This window comes from Gorilla gorilla, chromosome 19 (genome assembly GCF_029281585.2).
Source record: "Gorilla gorilla gorilla isolate KB3781 chromosome 19, NHGRI_mGorGor1-v2.1_pri, whole genome shotgun sequence".
NCBI classification, from domain to species: domain Eukaryota; kingdom Metazoa; phylum Chordata; class Mammalia; order Primates; family Hominidae; genus Gorilla; species Gorilla gorilla.
The window spans coordinates 70,797,195-70,810,644 of NC_073243.2; the positions used below are offsets into that span (position 1 = coordinate 70,797,195).

The 13,450-nt window shown below is 36.7% G+C and overlaps 1 long non-coding RNA gene across 1 annotated transcript; it reads right to left on the minus strand.

The window, feature by feature from the left end:
* Window positions 1–690: 690 nt before the first annotated feature.
* Window positions 691–1,717, minus strand: LOC129528036 (uncharacterized). The gene is made up of 2 exons (XR_008673184.2): window positions 1,549–1,717; window positions 691–1,345 (listed from the first exon to the last, which is right to left on the minus strand). It is a non-coding gene; the product is annotated as an uncharacterized lncRNA (long non-coding RNA).
* Between the last annotated feature and the right edge of the window lie 11,733 nt (window positions 1,718–13,450).

Genomic DNA, 13,450 nt, shown 5'->3' on the forward strand with positions numbered 1-13,450 from the left:
TCTCTAGGGGTTTTGTTTGGCTGTTCTGGTTGGTACACGGACTCAGCAGTGTCAGAGACAGGTCTTCTACAGTACTTTTCTGCCATCCTAAATGACACCATTATTCTTAAGTCAAAATGACTCACTACAATATCCACATTCCAGTCCACGAGGAGGTGAAAGGAAGCAGAGGTTGGCCTTCTTTACTTGAATAGGCATGACCTTGAAGTTGTACACAATGCCTCTGCTCACATCCTAAAGGCCAGAGCATTGTCACATGGTTCCTTGATGGCAAGGAAGGCTGGGAAATGTAGTTTTTAAGGAAATGTTGCTACCCAGCTAAAGCTTTTCAATTGCTATTGAAGGAGAGAATATGTATTTAAGAGGCAGTTAACAGTCTCTGTGTAACATTCAGATAAACATTTTGACAACTTTTTAAACATTCGTTCTGCTTTGGTCAATGCATGTTAATTCATAAGTAGATCTGTCTTTATGTACATTTCTTTAATACAAATCACTTTTCTCCCTTACTTCCACTAAATAAATATGAGGAAAGAGGTTTTAAGAAATATATTTAAAATAGGACCATAACTTTAGTCTGCCTGAAATGGCCAGAGGATTTTTCTTGCTACCACAGGATCAATATTGGGTAAACTTCATTTTGAAATAAAAAATGTATGACTTTCACAAATGATACTCAGGCAAGTGAACTGTATTTATTCACTACATGGTTAGTGGTCATCTATTTATTGAAGCACAGCCATGGGCAAGTCATTTTGTGAGGCAGAGGGCATACAAATACATAGCAAAATGCACGTGATCCTTGTCTTCATGATATCAACCACATAATCAAAAATAGAAACATGATTACAAATGGAAGTAAGTGCAATTAAAGTTGATTCAGAGTGCTTGGTAGTATGTAGGCAATGGGGATATGAAGATAAATGAGCCCTCAGAGACCAAAAAAAGCTTCTCCTTTTGCACTCCAGCATTGACTCCAGCTGTCTTTGTGTATCTTTTGCGTTGAGGGGAGACCTAAGGGATTCCAAAAAAATATGCCACTCAGAAAGCTAGCTTATTAGCTTCCAGACACCACAGAGTTACACCTGTTAAGAGTGATGTATTAATATAGCAATTAATTTTTACTCTAATATAGTTTTCTTCAAAAAAAATTCTGAGTAGCCTGTATGAATAATAGAAAACAGCTCAAGGATGTGTTTGTTCCAAACCATGCTCTCTGTTTCTCTCCTGGAAGTCTTGTTGAACTGCCAAAATGATAATGGACTTCATTAAAAGTTCTCCAACAATCAGTGCTCAGCAGAAATGAAGGAGTATGCTGGGAAATTGCCATTGTTGTGCCAAGATTCTGGGTTTAAAGAAAGAAACAGGTTTTCCTTTACAAGAGAGTAATGTACAAAATGAAGTAGCAGCTCTAGATTATATGCTGTCAAGGACTTTTTAGAGAACTATGGTTTCTGTTTTTAGGGTTTTTCATTGTACACACTAATATTTTTCTATTTTATTATCAATATCTTATGACTACTGCTCTTACAAAATCCCACTCTATACCTCCTGCCTCCTGGAATAGTTGCCTCTTTCCGCACTGTTGCCTCTGCCATGACACCCATGGGCTCCAGGATGATGTTCACTCAATTCTCATCTCTACCTTTAAGCCCACACAAGCGTCTTGCTCCTGCTCTCCTCCTCAGTGTTCAGCAAAATCACATGACTTAAACAACCAAGAATTCCGTGTTCTAACACACAATGAGCACCTGCTGGCCTCAATAAGGATAGTGGGAATGGGGATTATCCCTGAAGTCAGGAGAACTTGGACAGTTTGCCAGGCCTCTGGGAACTTTGGTCTCCACAATAGTAAAACATAGTTAAGAATGACTGACCTCCTTTACCTTGTGAGGTTTTAATGAGATGAAGTATATGAAAGCACTTTGAAGATGACAGCATATGCTATATAAGCCAAACGAATGAGGATCAGGGTATTCCCTAAACACACTGGATATAGGATGTTTTAAAGATCCTGAAAATCTTGCTGTCTTTATGACTTCACCCCTCCCCCAAATCTCAATATAAACCAGCTTATCATAATACCTGCAATTTTCACTGTTACTGTTGTTGTTTTAGATTGGAATTTAGGTCTTCAAAAGTTTCTCTGAAAATACACATCTACCCGGTATTAGTAACAACTGAAACTGGAGGGCAGATACAGAGAAAAATGTATCAGATTATTTCATTTTGGTCTTGCCATATGGAATATTGGATACCTTAGAAAATGGGACAACATGGGGAAAGCTGGACTGAATAAAGAAGTCTAGTTTAACTGAAGATACAGTATGTGTTCAATAAATACTTTCCATGGAAGCTTATTGTGTGAAGTTTTTATTAGGTGTGCAAAAGAAAGAGTTGGCATAAAGGGGGGAACAACATTTAAATTCTTCTCTTGGTGGGACCTTTCCTCTCTTTTTTGAGTACTTAATATTCAAGGACAAATACAAAACAGAAGCAAGAGACTCTAAGAATTATCCAGGGGTGTTCAAAACTTAGAAGGCAGTGAGGCACGCAAGCATGAAAGACCACAGGACTGTGAGGACAGTGCTTGAAGGAAGGACTTAGAAAAAGAACAATATGTCAGTGTTGCAAGGGGGTCATTGATAACAGATAAAAGGGATAAAGCTGGGTGATTCAATCTTAAGTAGCTTCCAACCTCTCCATGAATGAGAATTACTTTTGAAGGAAAAGTTAAAAGAAGCAAAATTAGGCAAGATAGATGAGAGTAGTGAGCAAGTGCCTAGCCAAGTTAACGGAAGTCAAAGCTTCAATTGGAGTTAAATCACATTTAACTTAACTCCTATTTGGGATTTCCTGGGCTTCATGGATCTGGATGTTCATTTTCTTTAGATTTGGGGATCTTTATTTAAACAGCTTCTGCCTCCTTTCTTTTTCTCTGCTTCTTCTGCAACACCCATAATACGTATATTGGTTCATTTGCTGGTGTCCCATCACAGGCTTTCCTTATTCTTTTCAATTTTTTCTTTTTATTTCTCTGAGTAATTTCAAATTCTTATGCTTTAATAAGTCTGCTGTTGAAGCTATGAAATTTTTTGTTTCATGCATTGTATTCTTTGGCTCTAAACTTTCTGCTTTGTTTTTTGTGATTTATATCTCTTTATTGTACTTCTCATTTGTGTTTTGCTTTTCTGATTTTATTTAGTTGCTTATCTGTGTTCTCTTATATCTCACTAAAATGATTATTTTGAATTATTTATCAGGTAGTTCACACATTTCCATTTTTAAGGTTACTGGAGCTTCATTTTATTCCTTTGGTGATATAATGTTTCCCTGATTATTTCTGATCTTTGTGGCCATGCATTGGTGTCTGCACATTTGAAGAAGCTGGTACTTATTCTGGTCTTTACAGATTGGCTTTGGTCAGCAAAGCCCTTCTTCAGTCAGCTCATTCAGAGATCATGAGTAGGCTTGCTGTTGGAGCCTTCAGGCAGGCAGGACTGGTGCCTAAGTCTGCAAGGGATAATGATGTGCCTGGATTTGTGAGGCCCAGTCTGGAGTCTGAGTCTGTAGGTGTGGCCTGGAGCCTGAGGCTGCTGGGTCTGGTCTAGCATTGGAGAAGGCCTGGAAGCTCAATTCACAAGTGCCAACCTAAAACCTGAAGCCTTGAGCACAAGGCTGGCACTCAGTTTTATTGGGGCAGGCCTGGTGGTCAGGTCCACAACAAAGTCTGGTGCTCACTTCACTCTCCTACTCAGAAGCAGAGTATATCTTTCTCTGTGCTGTGCTAGCTAGGCTGTGGGAAAAGGTGCCATGTGTAATTTGAAACTGTCATTCCTAATCTCTTCAATGATTTTTTTGTTCTTATTTTTGTATTATACCCAGGTGCTGTAATCTCTCACCTAAATTCCTTAGCTCTTATGAAGGTATTTTTGCACACTGAGTTTTTCAAACTGATGTTTCTGCAAAGGGATGAGCACAAACAATCCTATTCTACCATCTTGCTGACATCACTAGGCTACATTTTTAAAATTATTATTATACTTTAAGTTCTGGGGTAAATGTGCAGAACGTGCAGGTTTGTTACATAGGTATACATGTGCCATGGTGGTTTGCTGCACCCATCAAGCCATCATCTACATTAGGTATTTCTCCTAATGCTATCCCTCCCCCAGCCACCCAACCCCTGACAGGCCCCAGTGTGTGATGTTCCCCTCCCTGTGTCCATGTGTTCTCATTGTTCAACTCCCACTTATAAATGAGAACATGCAGTGTTTGGTTTTCTGTTCTTGTGTTAGTTGGCTGAGAATGATGGTTTCCAGCTTCATCCATGTCCCTACAAAGGACATAAACTCATCCTTTTTTATGGCTGCATAGTATTCCATGGTGTATATGTGCCACATTTTCTTTATCCAGTCTATTGTTGATGGACATTTGGGTTGGTTCCAAGTCTTCGCTACTGTGAATAGTGCCGCAATAAACATATGTGTGCATGTGTCTTTATAGTAGAATGATTTATAATCCTTTGGGTATATACCCAGTAATCGGATTGCTGGGTTAAATGGTATTTCTGGTTCTAGATCCTTGAGGAATTGCCACACTGTCTTCCACAATGGTTGAACTACTTTACAGTACCACCAACAGTGTAAAAGAGTTCCTATTTCTCCACATCCTTTCCAACAACTGTTGTTTCCTGACTTTTTAATGATCGCCATTCTGACTGGCATGAGATGGCATCCCATTGTGGTTTTGATTTGCATTTTTCTAATGACCAGTGATGATGAGCTTTTTTTCATATGTTTGTAGGCCACATAAATGTCTTCTTTTGAGAAGTGTCTGTTCATATCCTTCACCCACTTTTTGATGGGTTGATTTTAATTGGATTTAAAATCTCTTTCACTCAAATATAAATTAAGGAGGGTCTTATATTTTGGCAGTTCAAGTAAAAAAATCTATGAGTTAATTTGAGCATAGAAACACAATGCAATTGAACTGCAAAGAAATTTTAAAACCTTACATCTTAGGCTAAACTAAGAGAAATTTGATGTTTGTGTCAGTATGAAATATTCTGATCAGTTATTGATAACATAGAGGGGCCTCTAAACACTATCAATCATTCAGAGAAAGTGAGAAAGACAGTAAGAGACTTGGAAATCAAATTATTAAAGGAACTATTAAGAGATCATTTAGAAACTTTTTCCCTAGAAAATAAAAAATCTTTGAGGTGTAGAGCGTTTCTGAAAATCTTTTTAAATATTTTAAATACCTCTATACAGAAGAGAGAACATAAATTTTTCCTACTACAAAGAACAGAAGTATGGCCAAAGATATGATTTTCAAAATAAAAGAAATTGTCTCATAAGGTTGAACTTTCTAGTAATTTGAGTTGTGTCAAAATGGAATAGTCTTCCTGTGTACAAGTAGCAAAGTCTCTGTCCCTGGAAGTTTTTTTAGCATAAGCCCAGTCACCATCTGCTAAGAACAGGATGGGGATTAGGGGAAGGAGAAGGGAGTCTATAGTAGGAAAGAGGTTCTCTTGTATGAGCATCTAATTTCAGATTGAAAAATCCTCCAATTTTAAGGTCCTTTCATCCATACATTTTACTCCATATACCAAAAAAAAAGACAGAGATTTCCTAGTAATTAGCCTGGTGATATTCCTGCAGTGGAGAAAGTTATAACCAACAATGAAGTCAGCACAAATTGAAACAAAATGGCCCCTGTGAGAATTGCTAATTCAATACCTAAATAAAACTGTATAAATTTAAAAGTGCATAGTACTTATTTAATAAATTTTAAGTGATATTTCTTGACAGACAAGATAAATATTTAAGTGCCAACTTTACAACCACAAATCTGTCTAAATACCATAACTGTAGAATGAGATACTTTGCCAATTTATAATGCAAATAAGGTATACAGACTTACACACATCCATGCATGCTTTTTAAGGAATTCCTTCTTAGATTGTATCAATTTGTCTTTATAAGCGTTTATAGCTGAATTGTACAGTATTGATGTCTTTAAGTTTATTTTTTTCTTTTCCTTGATACTGCTTTTTTTCTCGTACTATGATTATTTCATTGCATCAAAAACTAATATGTTCCAAATAGCACAACTAAATTATTTAGATTGTATTGATTATTTAATTTGACGATGAGGGAGACATTTTTTCACTCTTTACATAGAAATCAAATTAATAAAGTCCCAATTAAAATATATATATTTAAAGAGATTTAAGAGACATATCAGCCGGGTGCAGTGGCTCACGCCTGTAATCCCAGCACTTTGGGAGGCCGAGGTGGGTGGATCACGAGGTCAGGAGATTAAGACCAACCTGGCTAACACGGTGAAACCCCGTCTCTACTAAAAAATACAAAAAATTAGCCAGGCGTGGTGGTGGGCGCCTGTAGTCTCAGCTACTCGGGAGGCTGAGGCACGAGAATGGTGTGAACCCAGGAGGCGGAGCTTGCAGTGAGCTGAGATCACGCCACTGCACTCCAGCCTGGGCAACAGAGCGAGACTCCATCTCAAAAAAAAAAAAAAAGAGACATATCAACTAATTGCAATAGATGAGTCATAACTTGATCTTATTTAAACAAACTCTAAATATAATGATACTATGAGAAAATTGAGCTCTGACTAGGTCTTATTTTTTCTTGGCATACTCTTTTGAACCCTTACCTTTTAGGAAAAAAAATGTACAATATTTAGGAATGAATTATATAATATCTGGTATTTGCTTCAAAATAATACGTGAATGAAGTAAATAGGGATAGAAATAAAACGTGATGAGCAATAACTTGATAATTATTAAAACTAGGATGTAAACATATACAATCATTCATTATACAATTATCTCTATTTTATATGTGTCTGATAATTTTCATATTTTAAAAATAAAGTCCAATCTCAATTAGACATTTGTCTCCCAAAGTCTTCAACCAGCAACCATCAAACTTTCTCATTTCACTGCATTTTTTTCCAAACTCCTATATTTTTCCAAATAATTCCGCTCTCACCTCACACTTATAATCCTCAAAAAGAAAAACAAAAGTCTTGTTACTAACTAGCCCCAGCCTGGAAAGAGCACATTAAAGATTATCATTAATAATTATGCTTAGAGCCTATCCCTTGATATCTTGCTTCTCACACTAAAACATATGTTTCATCAGCTAGCCTATGTGTGGTTCTCCTTGTATATCATTACACTAGGATTTTTTAAACAAAGAAAATGTGTTACCAAAAATTTTATTATCAAAACAGCATCAAAGTTATTGTGTGTGTGTATGCATGCACATACTCGCAGGTATGCATGAATATATGCATCTGTACATCTTTGATCAAGAAGCCCGAAAGCTTAAATAAGAGTTGAAAAAATGAATACCTTTGAGAGCTTCTGAATTAAATAAAATGATAATTCAACATGGAGTAAAACTAATAAATTAGGACAATGATATAAAGTATAGTCTCTATTTGAATTTATCTTTTATAACCCAAACTAATTTTATCATCCTGCCTCTACTCTCATTCACTGTTCATGATTTACATATGGAAGACTGACTAACAGAAGAAAAATGTTATCAAACATGGGAAGTAAGTGGCTACTTCTGGCTCCCACAGATCTTTAGTCATAGTTCCAGATTTAGGCTTGTGGCAATCTTACGTATCCTTAAACGTTGGGAACATGACGGAATTATTATTCTAATAGATACCATAGATGCTCTATTTGAAAGATATTCACAGTCCTTTTCTTCCTTACCTTCCTCTTTTGAGAAGCATTGAAACTACTAAAATACATGGTTTCCCAACCTACACTGCAGTGAAGAGTGGCTATGTGACCAAGTTCTTACCAACAATATGTGAATGAAATTCACTGTGAATGTCTTCTCTTTCCAAATTGAAAATGTAAACTCCCACATGAAGAAAGTTTTGTATTTTACCTTCTTCCTGCCTGGAATGCAAACATGAGCTCTGGGTATGTAGCAGTTATCTTGTAACTAAAGGTCAAATAACATGCTAAAGATAGTAAAAAAGAAAAAGAGCATAGATCCATAATACATTACTGAAGAGCTGTTTTAGCCCAGGCTACCTGTCTCCAGGTGAGCTTTGTACAAGAAAACAAAAACATTATAGATTTAGGCAACTGTTGAGTGCTTTCTGAGTTTGTTTTTTGTTTGGGGGTTCATTATTTGGGGTTTTGGTGGGAGGGGAAGCGAAACATATTTCTAACTTATACGCTACTATTCCTGGGAGCAAAATAGGTAGCAGAAGTTCATAAGACTTGAACAGCATAAATACATATAAGAATCTTGGCAGAGTTCTGATGCTGACAAAGATAAAGTAACAGGAACTGAATTTACCCTTCCACTGAAACAACTGAAAAAAAAAAGCAACCCAGATTCTGCTAGTCTAAGAAATATCAGCTTTCAGACACTGGACACCATTGATGCAGGAACTGATCTCTGAGAGAGGGAAAAACTATGAAGTTAGCCCCAATGATTGCCCAAGCTCACTTTCTGGAGAAAGTTTCTAAGTGTCAGCACAGGAAAGAGAAACCAGAAGGAGGCTGGAGGTATCCTTGAGTTGGAGAGATGGAGCTGGGAGTCTGGGAATGGCAAAGTGGATACAGTTTAAGTGGAAGAATACTGGACAGGAGAGAGGTGCATACAGAGAAAACTCTGAAGATCTCCAGAGTGTTCCCCTCTAGAATTCAGTTGAGTACCTACTAGGATATGCATATAAGGAAAACTGAAGCTGGGAAACAAACCATGCAAAAAGAAAAGAATCAATAATCTCCAAAGTTCACACAGGTTTAGGAATAACCCATATTTTCAACCAGCCAGAGTGGAAAGCTTTATAATTCATGGGACATCAGATATACTCAAAAGAATATACCAAATTAGCCTTATATTAAGATTGTCTGGTCCCTACATTTTACAAAACTTACAAGCAAGCTTTGAAAGGATCAAATTGTTTCAAAATAACAAGTGAATCACAGAACAAAGCTCGAGTATCTAACACCCAACAAAATAAAATTCACAATATCTACTATCTAATGGAGGGAAAGCATTCAAAAAAGCAGAAAATACAATCAACAATAATAAGAAAAAACAAATAGAAGCATATTAAGAAATGACACAGATGATAGAATTAATAGACAAGAACATTAAAACAGTCTTTATAACTCTATTACAGATACTAAAGAAGCTAGAGGAAAAATTGATCCAATTAGATAGAGACACAAAAGGTATATATAAGGTCTCCAAATAAAACTTCTAGAAATGAAAACAATTGTGTGAAATAAAAAATACAGGCCAGGCACAATGGCTCACACCTGTAATCCCAGCACTTTGGGAGGCCGAGACAGGTGGATCACTTGATGTCAGGAGTTTGAGACCAGTCTGGCCAACATGGTGAAACCCCGCCGCTACTAAAAATATAAAAATTAGCCAGGCATGGTGGTGGGCGCCTGTAATCCCAGCTACTGGGGAGGCTGAGGCAGGAGAATTGCTTGAACCCAGGAGGTGTAGGCTGCAGTGAGCTGAGATGGCACCCCTGCACCCCAGCCTGGGCAACAGAGTGAGACTCCATCTCAGGACAGAAAAACAAAAAATACACCAGGTGGTACATCAGTTTAGACAATGCTGAAAGAAATATTGGAGACAAAGCAATGGAAAATATCCAAAATAAAATACAAAAGGATGAAAAATTAACAGAGCATCAGCGAGTTATATGTCAACTTCAAGTGGCCTAATATATGTATCACTGGAGTCCCTGATGAAGTGAAGCAGAAGAAAGAAGAGGAGATAAAAATAAAATTGGAAACATACTGGCTAAAATATTTCCAAATTTGATAAAAATTATAAATTAACATATTCAAGCAACTTAGTGAACTCCAAACAAAAGAAACATGAAGAAAAGTACACCAAGCTGCAACATAACCAAATTGCTTAAAATAAGTGATAAAAAGAACCTTAAAACTCAGCTAGAACAAAAACTACACATTACATACATAACACTTTCTCTTAAAATTAGCCCTATGTTAAGATTGTTTGGTTCCAACATTTTACAAAGCTTACAAGCATTTTCTTAAAATCAGAAATCATAATATTAAGACCTCAATGAGCAGAAAGTTGCTGGAATGATGTGGTCTCATTAGGCTGTTTTGGTATAATTATGTCAACAAGAGCAATAACAGCAAAAATGCCAGATAACAAATAATGCTAACTTGGTACAACATATTTTCCTTGCATTATTCACTTAATCTATACAACTAACAATCTTACAGATGATGTAACTAAGGCTCAGATGGATTAAATAATCTTACTGGTAAAAAATCTCTAATATTAATGGATATATATCTACTTCCTCTTTTAGTAAGTACAAACTATGGAAATGAGTGCCAGGTTTATCTTTCTAAGCTTCTGTACTCATTTCTGTGCACTACAGAAGCAGATGAAGAGTTACATATATGAATACTAGGGCCAGCAATGAAAGTTATGTTTTGTTTTAGATCTACTTTATTTTTTTATTTGCTTCTTTTCCAGCAAATATTCCTGCGATATTTGAACACTATTGGTAACCAGAAATTTTACTATTTGAAACTGTATCTAATATTTTACTATCACTTTTTGATTTAAATGTTTTTGAACAGTTTCACCTAACAAATTATTTCTATAAAACTTAGTGACCATTTCTAGGATTCTAAAGTCTCTAACTGTAACATGAGAATATTCACATTTTTATGGCACATCTAGAGGCCATTGAAACTACCAAAAGCACGAATCAAAAGTATGTTTTTAATCCTATAAAAGTAAGCAAAAGACAAGGGGAACATGTTTATTTCTTTTTTTAAAAAGGAAAAAAATTCAAAATGGAAGAGAATCATTCAGAGGTAATGAAATTGTATTTTAATCCTTAAAAATATAATACTAATAACTTTTTCTTCTAAGATTATTTACTTGGGCAATTATGAGATCCAAGTCATTCATTATAAGAAGTTGAGGTAATGAAAGTATCCTCCTTTGAATTGTTTAGCTGCCATAAAAAGTGAGTTCTTCAGTTAAAAAAAAAAAACAAAAACAAAAAAAAAAAAAAACACGATGTCTTGTGTCTCATTTCTCACTAACACGACTTACAGGTCCAGGAGCTGACACTTAAAATCTAGTCCTAAAAGTTCTGGCCAAGGTATAATGAGCTCCAAAAAGCAGAAGGCCCCAATTATCATGACGCCAAGCCACCAGGTAACGTCCTCAGAGGGAAAGGGCTCTGTTATTTCTCTCACTACCCCAAACTATAAAGATAGGCTGTTCTTTTCTCAGCAACTGTCAGTAGCAAAGCTAGATATGCCTAATAAAAGAGGCTCTGAGAAATACCATACTAGTAAATTCCTTATCCACAGGGAATTTAATTTTCTATCACTTGAGAGTGAAATCATTTTTTAAATCATTTGCGAATTCTAGAGGGATTAATTTTTTTTTTCTTTTGAGACAGGGTCTCTCTCTGTCTCCCTGGCTGAAGTGCAGTGATGCAATCACAGCTCACTGCAGCTTCTCTCCTGGACTCAAGTAATCTCCCCAACCCCCGCCCCCCACCCCACCCCACACTTGGTCTCAACCTCCTGAGTAGTTGGGATGACAGGCACTCACCACCATGGTGGGTGGGCTATTTTTTTTTAATTATTTTTTGTCGAGACGGGGTTTCACCATGTTACCCAGGCTAGTCTCAAACTGCTGGGCTCAAGTGATCCTCCAACCGAGGCTCCCCAAAGTGCTCAAATTACAGGTATGAGTCACCATGCCTGGCCAAGATTATATTCTTAAGCTCTTTCTAAATTCCTAAAGGGATAACGTTCAAACCATTCTCTCAATTTTAAAGTGCAGCATGCTTGATGACATACAGAAAAGTAGCTATTGTTTACACTTTCATATTAGCAATTTATAGCTTATATCTCTCGAGGATTTTTAATCAAGAAACATTAACCAAAGCTTGGTCATTGTATTAAGCTTTGAGGTGTATTATCCTGCCTTACCTTATTGTCCACAGCAATGGCTGCTGTGCATTCAGTCCTTAGAGAGTTCTCTAACCTCCTGTCCCTACATCACTGGCTGCTGCTGTCATTGCAAGGGAAAAGGAAATCTTCATACTGGGTTTATATGGGGAAAGGTGCAAGAAATTCCTAATTCACGTAAGATTTGTTTTAGTCCATTTTGTGATGCTATAACAGAATGCCACAGACTGGGTAATTTATAAACAATATATACTTACTTCTTAATATCCTGGATGCCTAGTTTAATACCAAAGTACCAGAATCTGGTGAGCCTTCTTGCTGTATCATCCCATGGCAGGAAATAAAAGATCAAAAGAGCACACACATTCAAGAAAGATGAGAGGGGTTGGGAAAAGGGGAACAAACTCATCCTTTTCTTAGGAACCTACTCCCTTGGTAACGACGTTAATCCATTCATGAGGTCAGAGACCTCATGACCTAGCTAATCACGTCTTAAAAGTCCCATCTCGCAACACTGTTGCATTGGGATTAAATTTCCAACACATAAACTTTGAGAGATGTATTCAAACCATGCATAGCAAGGTTCCAATATTTTAAAGTTATAATTTTGCTGCTTTAGAATTAGAAAGAGCATTGCAAATGTTTTTAGTGGTACAAAGAATGTGAAAACAAAGTTGCTTGGCAGAGGAAATGATCCTTAGGTCAACTAACCTTATCTCCTCTTTTTTCAGGTATCAGTCCAGGGACTGGTGTATTAGTCTGTTCTCACACTGCAAATAAAGACATACTTGAGACTGGGTAATTTATGAAGAAAAGAGGTTTGATTGACTCACAGTTCCACGTGGCTGGGGAGGCCTGACAATCACGGCAGAAGGAGAAGGAGGAGCAAAGTCACATCTTACATGGTGGCAGGCAAGAGAGGATGTGCAGGGGAACTTCCCTTTATAAAACTGTCAGATCTCATGAGACTTATTCACTATCATAAGAATAGCACAGGAAAGACCCACCGCCATGATTCAATTACCTCTCGCTGGGTGCCTCTCACAACACATGGAAATTATGCAAGCTACAATTTAAAATGAGTTTTTAGTGGGGCCACAGCCAAACCATATCAACTGGGTTGATTTTCCCACAGCAATAAAACTAGTTTGAAGCAGAATCTAAAGGCAATTCAAGTTTCTGAGCTTGAAGTCTCATACTGTTTCTCCTCTTCTTTTTTTATTTCAGATATGAAGCCTGCTCTATTGAAAGGATGTTGAATATATATTTTATCATAGTAACAGCTGAACACTATATATTTACAATAAAAAGCAATTGAAAACAATAACAGTCTAAATCTTGGTAAATCACAAGTTGAGAATCAAATCAAGAACTCAATTCCTTTTACAAAACAAAAAGAAAGAAAAAACCACCTTAGAATATACGTAACCAAGGATG